The sequence below is a fragment of the Pongo pygmaeus genome, chromosome 3 (genome assembly GCF_028885625.2).
Source record: "Pongo pygmaeus isolate AG05252 chromosome 3, NHGRI_mPonPyg2-v2.0_pri, whole genome shotgun sequence".
Classification (NCBI taxonomy): Eukaryota; Metazoa; Chordata; class Mammalia; order Primates; family Hominidae; genus Pongo; species Pongo pygmaeus.
This window is the reverse complement of record NC_072376.2, coordinates 99,952,839-99,972,055: the sequence shown is the minus strand read 5'-3', so window position 1 is coordinate 99,972,055 and position 19,217 is coordinate 99,952,839. Positions and strand designations below refer to the sequence as shown.

General features: G+C 38.8%; 1 protein-coding gene across 3 annotated transcripts in view; it reads left to right on the top strand.

Annotated features, from left to right (window-relative positions):
* Positions 1 to 3,677: 3,677 nt before the first annotated feature.
* Positions 3,678 to 19,217, top strand: part of SPARCL1 (SPARC like 1) — a 56,119-nt gene continuing 40,579 nt past the window's right edge. Inside the window, exons 1-2 of one of the 3 annotated variants that reach the window (XM_054485189.2) lie at positions 3,719 to 4,133; positions 4,945 to 5,041. The gene's annotated coding sequence lies outside the window, so the exon portion shown is untranslated. Of the gene's footprint in view, positions 4,134 to 4,944; positions 5,042 to 17,878; positions 17,898 to 19,217 lie in introns of those variants that run through there. The other 2 variants (XM_054485188.2, XM_054485190.2) reach the window with 2 other exon arrangements.

Below are 19,217 nucleotides of genomic sequence, written 5' to 3'. Positions count from 1 at the left end.
GGTATGACTAAACTCATAGAAGGGCTGGCCTGGGAGAGGATAGCTAGAATAAACTCCTGCAAGAGTCCATAGTCAGAAAATGACCCAGAGGGTTAATAATCAGCACAAAGCTGAGAGATCTGAAATGGTTCAGTGCCAAGTTATGATGGTACTGTGAGGGTAAGGAAATTCTACAGGCAGAGATCAGTAACTCAGCTGGAATTGAGACCTCAGAATGGGTCCCAGAAGCAAGACCCACAGAGAACTAAATATCAAGGTATTAAAAACATAATGGGGAAAATATTTTAAATGTAATGGGGTGTTATAGGCTGAATTATTTCCCCCAATATTCATAAATTGAAGTTCTAACCCCCAAAATCACTGTATTTAGAGACAGAGCCTTTAAAGAGGTAAATTAAGGTTAAAGGAAGATGTAAAAGTGAGGATCTAATCCAACAGCACTGGCGTCCTTATAAAAAGAGGCAGAGACACCAGAAGCACACATGCCCAGGGGAAGGACTGTGTGAGGACACAGCGAGAAAGTGACCATCCACAAGCCAAGGAGAGAGGCCTCAGGAGAAACCAACCCTGCTGGCACCTTGATCTTGGACTTCCAGCCTCCAGAACTGTGAGACAATTAATTTCTGCTGTTTAAGCCACCCAATTTGTGGTATTTTGTTACACCAGCCCTAGGAAACTAATACATTGGGTAAGCAAGGAAGAGGGTCCTACAGGCCAGGTCCTGGCCAAGATCAATATGGACACTCTGTTTTTACTGCAGCTTTTTCACTCACCCATACTTACCTCCTTCCTGGGGATCTCCACTATTCCAAAAGATTCACGCGACCTTCTGACAATGAGTATATGCCTTGGCTCTTGGACTCCTAATGGGCAGGAACTACATTTCTTTCATATCACCCAGAGGCTTCTGCTATATGTAACAAAGAAGTTCTGTATATGCTTGAGGATTAATTAACGTGTTCTCTGCTCCTTCCCCTGAATTAGGGGTTCTTAACTTCATAGAATCCCTGAGAGGATATTGGGGGGGAGTTTCATAGATGGGTTTTAGGAGCTTGCCCACAGCTTTCATCAGATTCTCAAAGGGAATCCTAACACTAAAAGGTAAAAAAAAAACAAAAAAGAAAATCCACTTAGATGTTGACATCTGTCACATCCTCTGACCAACACTGATGTTACGTCTCTTCATGTACAGTAACATAATGAGCTTTTTGTCAAACTTTTCCCAACCCATTTGGACATCTCACACGTTTTCTAAATCTGATCTATAGCTCCATCTGTTAGGTGAGTATTGTTGCAGGTTTATTGTCCTCAGCTTTCTGAACTGTAAACTATTTTAGAAAAAACAGCTTCAGAAACAATGAGTTTGAATATCTGCCAACAAACATTTCCAAATAAAGCTATACTGAAAAGACACTGTGAATTCAAAGGCCTTTTTTTAATTCATTTTTCTCTCTTGTTTTGTTATAAGAAATACAGTGGGTCTTTATTAATCAGGTTATAAATTAATAAGACTTCCAATAAAACTGAGAGTCAAAATTCTCAAGCTTTGCCACCTACAAATGAACTCTCTAGGTACCTATTTACATTTAAGAGATGAATCCAGTTTGCTTTAAGTAATTACTTTTTAGGTTAACACAGAGTTACATAAGAAAATTTATTTTGATCATTTTACAGAAGCATAAAATACCAATTTTAGCAGAAAAAAAAATTTTAGTTGGGTAACTTTTTTTCCAGAGCCCTCTAAATGAAATTTTTTTCTACATTCTCATTGAATTGATGTAGTCACCTGAAATCAATCTTACAAAGCCATCTCAAATAAATGGGGAATGCTAGTTAGAATAAGAAGTTAGTATTTTGGGTCCCCAAGAAAATTTTCCTTAGCCAACTAAGGCCAAATCCTCAGAAATGCTTTTCTTACATATTCTGCATTAGTCTCACTGCTCCCACGCCCCTCGGGAGACTTGGAAAAATGGTCTACGTCTTCCACAGTTTTCAGAGCAGATGTGCACAGAGGATGTGCACACCAGGGAGAAGCATGGTCAAACACTGCCCACCCCTTTATCCTTCCTCCGAGGAGATTGCTCAACCCCTAGACCTTGGCTAAGGAAAAACATCCTATTGTCTGAGGCAAAAAGACATCAAGTCCTTTCATTCTGTCCTGGGAAAGGCGGTTTGGAAAAAGTTATCCTGATTCTAGAGACGTGAGATTGTTCCCAGCTGCACCGTGACTTGTTTTTGGCTCCTAGGCAAAGTGCCCAGTTTCCTCTGCTCCCAAATTTCTCCAACTGCAAATAGAGATAATTCTTGTTACCTTTTTCTTGCAGTGTTCTGAAAATAAATAGGGCAAATAATTCTAAAGTGTTTTGAGAGATTTGGCTGAGGGCATATTTGCCTAGAATTGTAGGTGGGGGTTTTTGGTTTATTTTGGTTTTATTTTGTTTTTATCAGTGTTTTTGCTTTTGGCCAGACATTGGCATGCATTTAGAAAATCTAAATTAAATTAAATTATAATTATTCATCTGATGATAATGGAACATTTACAGTGTGCAAAGCACTGTGCTAGGCACCAGGAGAATGCAGAAAGGGCACATCCCCTTCCTTCAAGGAGTTTACAGCTTGCTCAGAAGCAGGTATGATATATATATATGTCTATATCATATAATAGAGGTATTATAGATAAGTTACACAAGTGTGGCTGTCAGCCATGGTAGCTGATTTGGAATCCCATCCTGTAAGTTACAGTTGGAGACCCTAGAAAAACCACTCACCCTTACTAAGCTTTAGTTTCCTCTTATGTAAATGATAATAGCTAACATTTATTGAGTGTCTGCTACGTGGCAGGGCTGTTCTATGCAGTTTATCATATTAACTAACTTAAAAATCAGAACAATTGCCAAGATAGATATTATCATTTCCATATGTATATCCCTGTCTTATAGATAAAAGCACTGATGCTTTAGAGAGGTTATATAACTTGTCCTGGGTCATAGTTAGGAAGTGGTGAAGATAGGATGCAAATCCAAGCTTGCTGGCCTCAAATTCTGCCAATTCAACCACTGTATGACACTATCCCTCAAATGGGAACACAGTAAAACTTACCATGCGTAGTGAGGATCAACTGATAATAACGCATAAAAAACTGTTAGCACAGTGTCTGACACATAATAAATGTGTGATAAATGTAGAAGTAGCAGTAGAAGAGATTAGACACATATACAAATAACCAGAATTCCAGGCCAAAAATAAGTGCACACCTCCATTCTTTTTCATGGGAAATCTCCTTCTTAGAGACCAACAATTATAACCATGGAGTTACAGTGGAGAGCTGTGTTGAGGGGAGAACTGCAACATTTCTGAATTAGCATACAAGTGATCTATAATATAAGGAGCAATCATTTTTATATATGTACATTTCCAAATCTCATTCAAAGAAGGTTAAGGTATCTGAAGTACCCTCCTATTAAAATTCAGACTGTATTTGCTAGAACAATTTCCAATTGAGCAATGTAAAAATGCATCTGCTGCCATTTCTCTTCTTCCCTCCTTTAATCCCTACTCCCCAATTTCCTTTAGAAAGAAACAACAGCGTGGAGTTTCTTTTCAAGGTCTTAAAATAAAAATCTCCAAAAAAGGGATGCTGCTTATAAAACCTTTCAGAGTTGTTTGAAAAAGAAAAAAAAATGTATAAAGAGCCAAGTGCTTATATTCTGGCCAAGTTATGAGGCTCTGAGAACAAGAGCTTGAGGGGAAGACTGTTAACCCCATCCATGCCACCAGAATTAGCTCTTTCCCTTTTGGTTTGCAAGCACTGCCTGTAAAGCTCTCGCATGAGAGGCCAGCCTGCTAGGGAAATCCAGGAATCTGCAACAAAAACGATGACAGTCTGAAATACTCTCTGGTGCCAACCTCCAAATTCTCGTCTGTCACTTCAGACCCCCACCAGTTGACAGAGCAGCAGAATTTCAACTCCAGTAGACTTGAATGTGCCTCTGGGCAAAGAAGCAGAGCTAACGAGGAAAGGGATTTAAAGAGTTTTTCTTGGGTATTTGTCAAACTTTATTCCCTGTCTGTGTGCAGAGGTGATTCAACTTCAATTTTCTGCAGCGGCTCTGGGTCCAGCCCCTTACTTAAAGGTAAGTTGTAATAAATTTACGGCATTATCTAAGCGCATTTGTTAAGCTGATTTGCGTGATCTGATAAAGCTGTCAAATATTTTTGCCTAAATAACACAAAGCCATTTATTTACCAAAAAAATTTTGTGTGATTTACAGAAAAGATACTTAATAGAGAATTTTACCATTTGTATTCATGTTTTCTTGTTTCCTGTGAAATTAAATAGCAAGTACTAATAAATAATGGTGATTTTAGTGAAGACCGAGAATAGAAATGTGGAACTGTTGATCGCCTCAGTAGCATTCAGATCTTAGTGAAGCCTGAATCCTGAAATGTGTTTTGTAGAAGTACTTTATTACATATATGAAATAAACTACAAAGAAAGTAGTTTTTAAAAAAAACTTTCAAATCAAATAATTTGTATGTTTTCTATGTTTAAATTATCTAAAGTTATTCAATCTCCTGAGCCTAACAGCAATGTAGAAATGGAACTTTTTGCTTTTCCAAAAGGTAGGAAAATTTCTCCTTTTATACTATATTCTTGTTTGATTATTTTTAAGTTATTGTGATTATTTTCCCTTTCTTGGTTCCCTTTTACAGCTCTATAACTAATTATTTTTTGCCTCCTACTATCATTTGTTAAGATGCTCACACATAGAGCTAAAATTTCTCTAATTTTTGATAATGTCTTATTTACAAAAGCAAAAATGGGAGAGGAGAATTAAAGAGCTAAAGAGATTATGATAACTCATATTATAAAGTGCTACCATTTCTGGCTCTCTTTTCTAAAATAAAGCAATAATGTAAGTTGTGCTTATTCATCCTTCCCAGGTATTAAAGGTCACTCTGCAAGAGAAAAAAAGAAAAGAAAAGAAAAAAAACCTGCTTTCAACTGCAGATCAATACTGTTGAAACAGTATACCAAGAGGTACTGCAGAAAGTGTATCTCTTTTGCACTGCCTTTAATCTGCAAAGAGGTTAAATATGTCACCTTGGCATTGTATCTGAGCTCTCCTCTGGCCCAGGGCCTAAGCACATTGAATAGAAATGTTCACTCAGTCCAAGTCAGCAGAAATCTTTTTTTTCTTTAATTCTCCCCTTTCTCGTAGACACCAGCTTTTTTCAGTTCACAGCTTACTCAGTTAAACCTGATGGTTGTGACTATTGTTAACTATGATTTTTTTTATTAAAAACACCCTCTTTGGAAAGATTTAAGTTTATATTTCTGTTCGTTTAATAAGATCTAGCAAAGCAGAGCAGTTTATTTCATCTACTTATCGTCCAATCAACTAGTGCCACTTTCCACATTTTGGAGAAGAATATGCACGTGTTATTTATGAACCTTGCCTTTTTCTTTCAGAGAATTTTCACACAGCCATTGAGAAATTAGAGTGCTGGCATTTCCTTCCTAGGTCTTTTGAGATTTAATCCCCAATAGCTTCTCATGGCACAGATTCACATATCAACTAAGTAAAAATAATAGTGATGACAGAAATAAAATGAATAATGATGTATCTGGACAACTTGAAAACATTATTTATTTCATTTCCTCTTGACTGTTCTTTTTACTCAGTTGACTTAAACACTGCTATTTTACTTAAGTTTAGCACCATGTCCAGAACAGGTTGGGAACATTTTTCCACCAAGAAGGGCACAAACAACTTATTAGAAGATCTGAAGTGCACGTAGTCCTCACTTATCCCTCTAGAATGATCTTCAGTGGAGAAGGAGACCCCCATAAATAAATCCAGTAGAACTTCCCAGTAGGCCTGGCTTCCTGAGAGATGTCCAACCAGGCCAGGATCTGTTTCTCATGGGGCTCACAGGGCATCTTCTGCCAAAGGCTGAGTTAGCGATGATAGCACTACCTAGGGCTAGCCTGGCTTTTGTCTTAGTCATCAAAAGATGGATAGAACTTTGAAAAACAGAGTGCATGGTCTTGACTGATTGTTCCAAAGGTGGGGAGGCAATCTAATAAAATGAATAAGACCATGACCAGTGGTTTATATCTTACCATATGGACCTGGTTTATATAAGACCATGGTTTATATCCAAGCTTTACCGCAAAATAGCTCTGTGACTTTGGGCAAACAACTTAACCTCTTTGTGCCTCAGTCTCTTCATTCATAGAAATGGGATTATAAAATCAGTAGCTACCTCAGAGATTTGTTGTAAGAATTAAGTGAAGAAAAGAGCCATGTCTGGTACATTAAAGCAATCAATCGATCGTAGATAATATGAAAGTACTGGACTAACTATATGTCCCTATTGAAACTCCATAGAATGGGAACTGACTCTAGATATTTTCTCAGGGTTTCTTCCTTGTACTTACACATTTTGCTCTACAATAAAATATGAATGCCAGGTCTATGCCTCTGAGGCAGCACAGCAGAGTGGACACAGCATGGGCTTCAGAGTCCAGTGCATCTGGGCTAGAATCCTGACTCTGCCTCTTACAATCAGTGTAAGCTTTCGCAGTTACTTCCCACCTCCACGACTCAGTTTACCCATCTGTTTAGCAAAATGGGGATAATAATACACAGAAATGAGGTCGTTGTAGGAATGAAATGTGATGTTTATTAAACGCCAAGTATAGCACCTGGCAGAGAAGTAAACACATAGGAAAGTTGACTGGTTGCTTATAAGGAATGTCATATATCAGTGAGGCCTCTGTTACATACTTGCAATGATTTCTTTGGTAGTAACAATGGAGATCAAGAAGGAAGTATTCTTTGAATTGCCTTTTTTATCCAAAGAAATGTAAAAGTAAATCTGACACTACTATTTTCCCCTGGTGGGGGGGCCTCAACACGAGGTATTTATTACTATGAGCCTTCACTGCTGCATCACTTAGTAGCTTCTTAATGGCCGAGTCAAAGGAAACCAAAGAAAGTGTTCTATGTCAGTTTACCATTACACAAAGTGAGAAGAAATGCTGCTTTGCCGTCAATTCTGTTTTATTGGCCCACTTGGACAAGAGGGAAGGCCCCCAACATTTTTTCTTTCTTATCTCTTCTAAAGGCAAGAATAGGGCTTTTGACTTGCTCCAGGGGATATTTTTTCCTCTCTAACTGAAATTCAAGTGAAAGAGTCTTTTTTTGTTTTTTTTTGTCTTTGTTTGGCGTTTTTGTAAACCTCTCCCCTATGTTCCTAGCATTGAAATGTCAGCTGCTTTTTCTGGCTGCATGTAGCGGGAGCAGGCTGTCGTCATAGCAATGAAAGGGTGTAGAGAGACTCCTGCTTCATGACCCGCTCTGGGAAATAACTCTTAGTCTGCTTTAAAATCCTTCTTTAGAAATGAAGTCTCCAGTCCTGGCTTGTTTCCTTCCTGTTACACAACCAACTTATGTACACCCATTGCAGTAGCTAAATGTTTCCTTTAAAGATTTAGTGAATAGGTATTTTAAAAATCAACAAGAAAGCTGCTAAAACAGTGGCTAGTTTACTGTGGCATACAGGGGAAAAACAACTGGGAAGGCAAAGGAAGAGAAATAGAAATGGCCTCAATGATACATATACTGCAGCACACCCTGCAATAAATCCATTTTTCAAGTTCCCACTGCTTCCTCCCATCTTCACGATGTGCTATGGTGTAGTGGTTATGGAGGGGAATTCTGGGACAGACTGCCTGGACTTGAATCCTGGCACTCATACCTTCTAGTTGTTTTAATCTAATCCATTCTGTGCCTCTGTCTTCTCATCTGTGAAATAAATATAATACCAGTCATAAAATTGTCATGGGAATTGAATGAGATTGAGCATGTAAGGCATTTATTACAGTATCTAACCCATGGTAAAGGTTGGCTGCTAAGCTCTGGAGCCTCAGTTTCCCCCACTTGTGAAATGTGGATAACAGCTAATTCATAAGATCATTGTATTTTTTTTTTTTTGAGACAGAGTCTTGCTCTGTTGCCCAGACTAGAGTGCAGTGACATGATCTCAGCTCACTGCAACCTCCACCTCCTGAGTTCAAGTGATTCTTGTGCCTCAGCCTCCTGAGTAGCTGGGACTACAGGCATGTACTACCATGCCTGACTGATTTTTGTTGTTTTAGTAGAGATGGGGTTTTGTCATGTTGGCCAGGCTGGTCTCAAACTCCAGGCCTCAAGTGATCCTCTTGCCTCAGGCTCCCAAGGTGCTGGGATTACAGGTGTGAGCCACCATGCCCAGATGATCATTGTATGATTAACTAAAATAATGAATGTACATGCTCAATAAGTGTAGTTATTACAATTCTTTTTCATGGTTTTGTTACTGAAACACCAAGGTTCCAGTCTAGGTCCTGCTGTTCACTTCATAGAAAGCCAATCGCTGAGACAACAAGTATTGCCAATGAAGAATGCTTTAATCAGGTGCTGCAGCTGAGGAGATGGGAGCACAGTCTCAAATCCATCTCACTAACTGACTAAAACTAGGGGTTTACATAGCAGGGGAGAAATGTAACAATGTGTAAGAAAATAAGACTAGGGAGGGGTAAGGAAATAATCATGGTGAATAAGGGGTCAGGCATGTGCTGCAGTGATCTGGTGAGTTTCCATTCTTTTATACTTTTTTAGAAGCCTGAAGGTCCTGTCCTGAGGAAGGAACTTAGATAAAACAAATATAAGTTTCACACTTTAAGACCAGGAGGGTCAATTTCTATGTTTTTCAAAAAGAACTGTCTGTGGGACTATTGGGTAAGTTTCAGTTTGATCTAACTCTGACATGAATGGCCTTTTTGAACTTAGAATCTCCAGTGAGTTAAATATACTGAATAGAGGCTTCAGAATTATCATTGCATAAATGTGAACCATTTGATTTCTAAAGGGGGAAAAAAAGTATTGTGACTTTTTACATTTATAAAGGATCATCTCATCTTGATGAACACTAGGGTAAAAAGTATTAAAACATCTTATCTTTCATTAACTTTTTATTAAGTTTCTGTTTCAGTTCCTCCAGTGTTTTCTAGGTCATGCAATTATGAAAATAAGTTAGCATTTTTATCTTACATCTCAAACAACTAATGTATTCAGTGTTCTATCTCATGCAAAATGCCAGAGATGCAGCAGGGAGCAAAACCAAAAAGGAGCTGAGCTCTTGTGCTGCTTACCATGTAGTTAGGGAAATGGTCATTGATCAAACCATCACGATAATGAAAACTGCACAGGCCCAAACATAAGGTGCCCCCAAATACAACGCCATCTTCATCTTTCTAGTGAGAACATCCCCAACCAAAGTGTTTGGCCAAACAGAATGTACAAATGGGTAATATATTGTAATGTACACTTGGGATATTTAATCTATGGTTCACATACATATTTAATATGTTATTTTAATTTAAATATTTTATACTTATTAACATGACTTTTTCCTTTCTCACATTTCACGAAACAATTTTGTTAAAACTCTTCATACGCATCTTTAACACCAATGTGTATGTTCACTGGATCCACGCTGTAATTATCTAATACAGAGCACATCATCAATCCTTCTGCAAGTTGCTAAACATCTGCTGATGCTGCAAATTTAATCCCCAGGCATTAGTCCTCATTCGTGGTCATGCTCTCCACACTTTCATTACTTACTAGATTGTTTTTTCCAGTGCTCTTTAAAGGGCTTATTTAAAAACCACTTGAAACTGTAAGTGTGGCTTTCTAAAACTGTGTGATTCCAACTTGCAATAATGAAATCATACCTCAGGAATAATGACTAAACCTGCTTTAAATATCTTTATCTATTTTTTCATCCATTTTGTCAAGGTGACCTTCCTAAGAACAAAAATAAGCATTGCTTCAGTTTTTTGTTTTTTTTTGTTTTGTTTTGTTTTTTTTTTTGAGACAGTCTCATTCTGTCACCCAGGCTGGAGTGCAGTGGTGTGACCTTGGGTCCCTGCAACCTCTACCTCCTGGGCTGGAGCAATTCTTCTGCCTCAGCCTCCTGAGTGGCTAGGATTACAGGTGTGCACCACCACGCCTGGATAATTTTTTGTATTTTTAGTAGAGACAGGGTTTCACCATGTTGGCTAGGCTGGTCTTGAACTCCTGACCTCAGGTGATCACCCAACTCGGCCTCCCAGAGTGCTGGGATTACAGGCATGAGCCACCGTGCCCAGCTGCTTGAGATGATTTCTAATTGTTTTTTGAATAGTACTTTGCTGCTCAAAATGAAGAAACTGAGACAGTGGCCGTTAATGTGAGAGACTTTGGAAGCACTTGAATATAAGGCAAATCCCTCTTTTTTACAGCAGGATTGAAAAAAAAACACATTTTATTTGAACACATGCCATATATAATGATATACTGAAATAGGTGTTATGAGGGCAAAACACCTCTGTTCTAAGAGAGTATATAAGGATCCTGACCTCCACTCAGGGTCAATAATGGCTTTCCTTGATCTGAAGTCTGAATAGAAGTTAACTCTGTGTGTGTGTGTGTGTGTGTGTGTGTGTGTGTATGAGTTTGGTGGTGGTGGCTGGGAGGAGTGGGTGCTGGTGAGAGAATTCTGACAGTGTGAACACTTGTGCAAAAACCCTGGAGCAAGAGGGATCGTGGCCTATTTGAGGAACTGAGAGGCAGCCAGCTCCCGAGAGCAAGGGCAGAGCAGTGGGAGATGTAAATCTCCATAATACTCCCTTCCCTGAGCACTAAATGTATGTGCCCTCTGCTTGATTCAGGTTTAATGTACACCTTTAACGTCTGGATGGATTTCTGGTTAGTCTCAAAGCCCCAGCAGGCATGACCATGTCTATCCCTAGCTCAGACCCATATGGTGGTAGGTTCAATTAGGAAGGATGATGGGCAGTTGAAGGTCAGATGCCCAGAAAAGTCTTAAGTCATTGACTCTGAGTATATCATATACACTTACAGGGCTGGGACACCTTGATGTCAGATGGTGACTCAGCAGAGAACTCAAAATAGAAGAACGTCTTTTTCATCCTTCAGATGACTTTAGGGCCAAACCATAGAGCTCTCCCCAGAGACTCATTAATACTTTAAAAGCTCTAAAGCATCAGTGTTAACACTGGATCAGGTAACAGCACGTATATGTTAGCCAAAATATGACTAAGAGATTTGCTCTCTGATAACAAGGCCTTTGACTATTATGTAAAAACAAGGTGAACAGGAACGTTCTGAGTCTGATTATAAAGTACCTATAATAACTGTTTTGTTTACTACATTTCCCAAAAAGGAAATTTTTCCATAGTTGTAATAATTGCTAAAAATAGCAGTCTACAGGCTTCCTCTGATATAAACAAATTCAACAGAAGATACCTGGCCTTATTTGGATGCATGGATGTACATACTCCAGGAAATGATAGGCCAAGAGTACTAAGAAAAAGAAAGTAACAAGACAAACCTCTCCTTTTTCTAGTACACATGGTATGTCTTTCTTAGTTCATTAAACTTTAGACAAAGTGATAAACAGATCAAGTTGTCATCATCTGCCTTGAAATCCAAAAACATTGAACAAGTTCCCTAGGCCCAGAAGGGAAGGAAGAGAACTTGTAAATTTTGCTGAGGCTGCCAAAGAAGGAGCTAACCACTGGAGGGTTCAGACTGGAGGGTTCAGAAACCAGGGGAACGCTAGGCAACACAAGGAAAATTCAATTAGAAAGTCTTGAAGCAATAACTACCAGCACTAAAATTTCCAGGGAGTCACTGATGTGGCCAATATGAAAGAAGAATCCTGTTCCTCCTTTCAGAGGTATGGATGACTGCATTTACAGTCTGGTTCAGTGTTCAGACAGCTTATTAATGCTTAAGAGAAAAGGAAAGAGAAGGAAGATAGAAAGAAGTACAGCAAGGCAAGAAGTGCCCAGGGGAGACAGGTATGCTAAGTTGATTTAAGTGGCACGGCAATATACAGAACTTGAAAAATAAAATTTATCTTTTAAAATTTAAATGTAAATTAATGTTCTAAAAAACTATAGGAACTGAAAATAAATCAAATACAAATATCTACTTCAACCTAATCTTACTGTAATTTAAGTTTCTAGGAAATATCATAGAAACTGAAGTGGAATCAATTACAAAAAAAAGAATGCAAAATAAACCATAGTACCGAAAATAAAAACATATTCTGGTCATTTGTGTAAGTTCCCTAATAAATCTAGACGGAGAATGATGTTTTTGTGGTTTAGTGTATGCCAAACTTTAGACACCCTCCTCTTTTCTAGGAGATACAAATTTCAGGAGCGATATTTAGCTATTACAAACATAGCTTTTCATCAGAGATGGGGGGTAGCTGACACACACATGGCTCATTCTGCCCATACCTTTCAGGTCAATCTCTGAGGGCTTGGCTGGACTGTTTCCAGCTAGCAGAAAGGATATTTAGGCCCCTTTTCCTTGCTTTTCCAGGGACAGAGCTTGTAGAGTGCTGAGAAATCCAATTACAACTTCCTTTCATGGTGAAATCCAATTACAACCTCTCCCATGGTGAAAGCCAATCTTTTTGATACAAAAGGAAACTAAACAAAAGGGCTTCAGGCAGGGGATATGCTTGTGCTCTGCCTTCTCACTTTGGCAATTATGCAGGAAGGTTGCAATGACCTTGGCTTGCCTTGCTTAGGAACAAAAGTCATAATCTACTACCCCCTACTCCCACAAAAAGGAAAAACGTTTTCATATCTGATTCCAGGAGTTTGGGGAGTTTCCTCAAGGATCCATTAGTCAGGCAAAGCAAATTTTGAGCCAACACTTGCTCCCTCCCACACACTTTTTTTTCTGGCAAGATGACTTTTCTTATTGAACTTGGAATGCCATGTTAAACAAGAAATAAATTAGTGAATTATTTAGGCCAATATTCTCCCATATCTGTTTCCAACAACTTTTTTTTTTTTTTTTTTTTTTGAGACAGTGTCTGGCTCTGTCACCCAGGCTAGAGTACAGTGTGCAGTGGTGCAATCTCGGCTCACTGCAACCTCCGCCTACCCAGCTCAAGTGATTCTCCTGCCTCAGCCTCCTGAGTAGCTGGGACTACAGGCACCCGTCACCACACCTGGCTAGTTTTTGTATTTTTAGTAGAGATGAGGTTTCACCATGTTGGCCTGGCTGGTCGTGAACTTCTGGCCTCAAATGATCCACCCACCTCGGCCTCCCAAAGTGCTGGGATTGCAGGTGTGAGCCACCGTGCCTGGCCTGTTTCTGATACCTTTGTGATATCCAATGCTGTGTGTCACCCTTTCAGCCAACCTGTTTGCTTGAGGTTAGTGAGACTGCAGTACTGCTTGGAGAGGGGTCATCCTAAATTCCTAAAACCTGGTTGAGATAAATGGAAACAGTTCTCAAAACAGTAATTTATGAAAATAGATATTTTAAAAGTACTTGACACAAGTTTACTAATTGCTGAGATATTTAATAATAAAATTACTAACCACATTCTATTCAAATCTCTGTCACTTCTGTATAATCACTGTACTCCACTGAATGTGTGTAAAACACATATTTGCAGCTTATAGGGAAAAAATTTGCAAATTTTCAGAAGAATCATGCAGTCAACTAATAGGTTTTTAATTGAAGATTAGTGGAGTGGGGAGTGGTAAATGGTTATCTTTTTCAAAACTTAGGACAAACTTTATCCTAGGTTCAAATAAAAGTGCTATGCCTACAAAGTTAACGAACCCACCATTCAAAGTGGCCCTAAATAGCTCTGAAAGCAAAGCATTTTTACATTATTTGATTCAACTTGAGTTATCCAATTGCCTATATAATGTGATAGGGACCCAGGCCAGACACAATGGCTCATGCCTGTAATCCCAGCACTTTGGGAGGCTGAGTCGGGTAGATCACTTGAGGTCAGGAGTTCAAGACCAGCCTGACCAACATGGTGAAAACCCATCTCTACTAAAAAATATAAAAATTAGCCAGGCGTGGTTGTGTGCGCCTGTAGTCCCAGCTACGCAGGAGGTTGAGGCAGGAGAATTGTTTGAACCCGGGAGGCGGAAGTTGCAGTGAGTAGAGATCGGCCACTGCACTCCAGCCTGGGCAACAGAGCAAGACTCTGTCTCAGAAAAAAAAAAAAAAAAAAAAAAAGATAGGGACCCGATAGGAAGGTACCCTGAGATGTACAAAAATCAGAAGAACTGACCTTTATGATGGGTAAATAAAACATGTAAATGGTTTCATGATGTGTTTGGTCAGATGTTCATGCTGTCTTAGCTCATTGAAATCATTTTTAACTTTCAAGCCATTAGTTCAGTGGATCCTCCCAATCTTTTACTGAGGACCAAACAATTTTGAGCTAATTCTCTCTAAATCAAGGGAGTATTCCGTTAGAATTCAGAAGAAACAAAGCACAAATTCTTAACCCTAAGTGTCTTCTTTTTCTCTCTTTTTCTTCCCTGTTGCCCAACTCCAACTAATAGGTTTTAAGGACTTTATAATGGGAAGAAGGTTAATGTCTTTCTAGAAAAACTTTTCAATAATTTCCTAAAATATGGGGAGAAGAAAATAGTGGAAGATGTTGTTATAAAATAGAAAAATGCTTGGTTGAAACCTTGGTACTCGTATTGATCTTGTACTCATTAGCTTTTTGGATAGGCATAGGAGGGGAAGAGAAGTATCAGCATCATCTCACGATAAAAACAGCTGATGTCTTCTTACAATCTGAAAATGAAGCCATTGATTTCAAAAGCAAATGTTTTATTATACTTTGAAAAACACTCTGGATTGGATCATTCAAGGTTATGATAGCCTGAGATAACTGCAGCCTCAAACTCCTGGGCTCAAGCAATCCTCCTGCCTCAGCCTCCTCAGTAGCTGGGACTACAGGCAGGAGCCATTAAGCCTGGCTTGAGGGGAAGAATCTTTTCCCACGGTGGGAGGACAAGAATTAACAGCTGTGGACCAGCTGTGGGCAAGCTGTGTCTTTTCCTTGCTTGAAGGCATCTTAACATTTTCTCTCTGAAGGCATAAATAAGCTTCCAGATTTTCACCCTATTTTCAAAGAACTTTTCAAACTCTAGCCTTAAAATCCATTAGGGTTTATTACATCTGCTTCTTTCAGAAAAGGTAGATAATAAGTAACTTTGCACCACTGAAGTAAGCAAGCAATTGTTTCCCATATTAAATGTGTTGGCCCCCACCAAGGTACATGAGAAGCTTGTACCATGATCTGAATCCTAAAGGAACTTCTGCTGGGACTGAATGCTTGCATTAGCGGTTCACACAAGAACTAAATGCTCATCAAAGTACACCATTATTCCCCAGAAGGTCCCAACACCATGAGAATGAGGCTACTTGGAACTGTTCTTTGGTATTATTTGTTGTTTTTCTTAATCCTGGAAGAGAACTACCCCCCAGCGAATAACTCTTGGTCCATTCACAGAGCTGAAAGCACTTGAAATTCCTCTCCCAACTAGCAGAATTTAACAACTGACTTGCTCTGTTAGCAAAAGAGAGACAATTTCCACTGAATCCAAAGAAGTTTTATATTATACTGGTAGAGTTTAACTAATAAGGGAAATTCAAATAAGAGCAGTCAGAGGATAAAGCCAAGAACTAGGCATTCAGGGGAAAGAAATTACAGGGGTAGTAGAGAAACAAATAAATTAAGGGGTAGAGAGAAGAGTTAAAGGCAGAAAAAGCAGAGGATTAATCTAACTGATAATTACAGGGGCTAGGCTTTAAAAGGTGTGTTGTCATACTATTAACAACATGAAGCCAATCATTCAGATATTATTAAGTTACTGCAACGTCACAAATGCCAGGACTTCAGGTGAGCCATCCTAAGAGCAGATTCAGGGTTTGTGAAGCCAAGAGTTTATACGTATGTTTGGGACCTTCTTTTTTAAAAATATAAAAGTCAAAATCAAGTCTAGAACTTTGTATGGAGTCTGCACAAGTGAGGGGCCTTGAAACTCAAGCTTCCTAGTTTTATGGCATGTCTATCCTGGCCATATTCAAATGTCTATACCCCAAATACAACAAAAAGTCGAGAAAAATAAATAAATGTAAATATGAGAAAATCCTGTGTTCTCTTTCTCTGAGAAAGAGAAAATAGTAGTACAGATACCATAGTAGGACTTAAGCAAAGAAAAATAAATGTGGCCAAAATAATTTCTCCCACTATAACACAGGGCAGGGAGTGGTGGACCCTTTCTGAAGGATTGGCAAATGTCTGAGAAAAAGAACAGGCAACTGTCTCCCTGGATGGATCCATCCCATCTGGAGCTCTGGAATGAGACACAGTGAGATTAGTGAGTGGTATGGTAAGATGAGAAACTCTGAAAGGCATGATTAAGAGGTGGTGAAAGGTGGCTATTGCACAAGCTTGGGTAAGATAAGCCTGGGGGATCCTCTAAATATAATTAAAGTAATCCCTCAATTACACATTATAGAAAAGGAGGAATGGACTAGTTTCGCCTGAGCAAGAAAGAAACAGACCTTTAAGAATGTGTCTGAAAAGCTGTCCCTCTGGGTGCCCTTTGGCTTCCATGCTCCTCAATGCTGACTGGGCACAGTGGCAAAGAGGGATGGTCAGGACGCACTCATGAATGGTAGTTCTGTGAAATGGAGGTGAGGGTCACAGATGGGAGTGCATGGGTGGTACACAGGTGAAGTGCTTAGCATAGAACCTGGCATATAGTAAAATCTCAGGAAATGAATATGCCATTGAATGAGCTACCATTAAATGGTCTAAGATAAAAATGTACTTTTTCAATAAAATAATACTTTGATGACCATAAATGATTCTACTACTAATGAGTACACTTGAGTGCTATTCCACACAAAAATATTTAATGTTTATAGCCAATTATATATTGCTTCTTAAAAACTTAGTGACTCAAAACAACTGTTTCATAATGTCTCGAGATCTGGTGGGTCAGAAATTTGGGCAGGCCTCTCAGAGGTACTCAGCTAGGAGACGAGCTGATCTGGAGTGGCACAAGATCTCTCCAGTCACGTGTCCTGTGCATTTGCAAGGACAGATGCAAAGCTGGGATTGGTAGAACTGTTGAAGTGTCTTCTGTGACATGACAGACTCAGAAAATGGCTCAAGGCTCCCAAAATGAGTTTTCCAGGAGATCCAGGTAAAAGTTCCAAGGTTTCTTATGACCTAGCCTCAGAAGTCACAGAACATCATTTCTATCTCAATCCATTGGCCAAGTAAGTCACTAAACCCAGTCCAGATTCAAGGGAAGGAGAATTAGACTCCACCTCTCAATAGGAGAAATAGCAAAAAATTTACAGCAATCTCTACCACAATATTTATACCTATTAAATAAGAAATGTAAGAAATTATCTCAAGGCAGCTACCCATGTGAGTTAGAATAGAGTTGACATTTGTGGGTGTTTGGCTCTTAATGGGAGATCTATATCTGCCATGACAAATGATTCCTCTGGAGATTTGTTTTAATGGTACATGGGTCAGCCAATAGAAAAACTCTAGGCATTTGAAATTCAAATGCTGGATGTTCTCTATAAAATGCTGTCTAGCTATCATCTTTTAAAATTCCAGCTGAGGTTCTCCTGAAAGTTTGGTAATGAGACACCCTGTTCCTAATAGAAGGAAAGGGCTCTCCTTCCAGTTACCTATCATCCCTCATCTTTAACCTCTCTAAATCCATAAAAAGAAACAGTGAGATGAAGGAAAGAAAGAAATAACCTAAGGACTCTAGTAAAGGGATGAATTAAAGTGTCTGAATTATTCATTATTGGGGTTATTAAGCCATTTTCTGCCTTATGAGTGTTTCAAAGATATGATAACATCTTTCATTTCATTTTTACAGTTGGTGAAATTACCAAATAACTATAGGATCACATTTGAATCTCAAAACAACTCCAGAAGATAGATAAGAAAAGGTATTATTATTTTTCCTGTTTTGTAGATGAAGAAACCAGTGACTTGACCAAAGTCTCTTAGCTGGTAAAAGGCAGTTCAAGTCTGGAACTTAGATCTTCCAGTTCCATACCAACTGTCCTTTAAACTATGCGGCTGCCTTTGAATAAGCTCACGCATTTGAGCAAAATAATATTTATTTAGTTTCACATCAATACTGCATATTTAAGTCTTTGAGAATAATAATTCTGTGAATTCCAAAATTTGTCTCATTTTTGCATTTTTCATCTGGAGTTTTATTTTCGATTTCTGCAAAAATAATCTGTATTTTGTAGTCAGTGCACACCAAACTCGAATGTCTCAAAATAAATGACTTTTTACTCATCCAAGAATAAATGGTATTCATCATACTTAGCAAGGACATCATGGTTTTGATTTTTCAAAGTACTTTGCAAGCATCAGCTAATTAAGCCTCCCTGAGTCTTCAGTATGACAGTTGTTTTCAAAATATCTCTCATTTCCCAGGAAAGTTCTCCATTCTGTCTTATTTATACAATCAGCACATTTGCTCAGTTCTTAAAATAAGAAGCTAAAGGCCATGAAATTATTTTTGATCGATATGTGGCAAATACAATTAGCTCAGTGAGACAAAAATGCCCAGTGACTAGTCTAAAGGACAACATGGAACACGACGGAAGAACACAAGGCGTTTTAAAGTCTAGATACTGGATTTTCCCACAAGGTCCTTCAAAAATAAAACACACGCATCTTCTTTATAATTGAAACTTGAAGGGGTTTCCTGCTTGGATCATTCTAAATGACATGACCATACTCTGCGTTTAAATTTTGTTTTCAATTACAGGATGGAAAAAACTCTTAAAAAATAGTTCCATCTTTGGACTCAGTAATAATCAGGCACCATTCAGTAAATGTTGGCTCTCAAAAAGCCTGCAGTAGTGGCCATCTGAGGTTATATGACAATCCCTAGACTTGTTCTATGCCTTAAAATATCTTCCATACAGCTACGCCAGGATTCTCAGCATTCGATAGCTCTTTTTGGGTTAAGAACAATGTGAACATACCTCTTACCTGAGAATAGAAATACATTAATTCAGGAATAATCTTTTTTTTTTTTTGAGATGGAGTCTCACTCTATTGCCCAGGGTGGAGTGCAGTGGCTCAATCTTGGCTCACTGCAACCTCCACCTCCTGGGTTCAAGCAATTCTCCTGCCTCAGCCTCCCAAGTAGCTGGGATTACAGGCTCATGCCACCACGCCCAGCTAATTTTTGTGTTTTCAGTAGAGACGGGGTTTCCCCATGTTGGCCAGGCTGGTCTCGAACT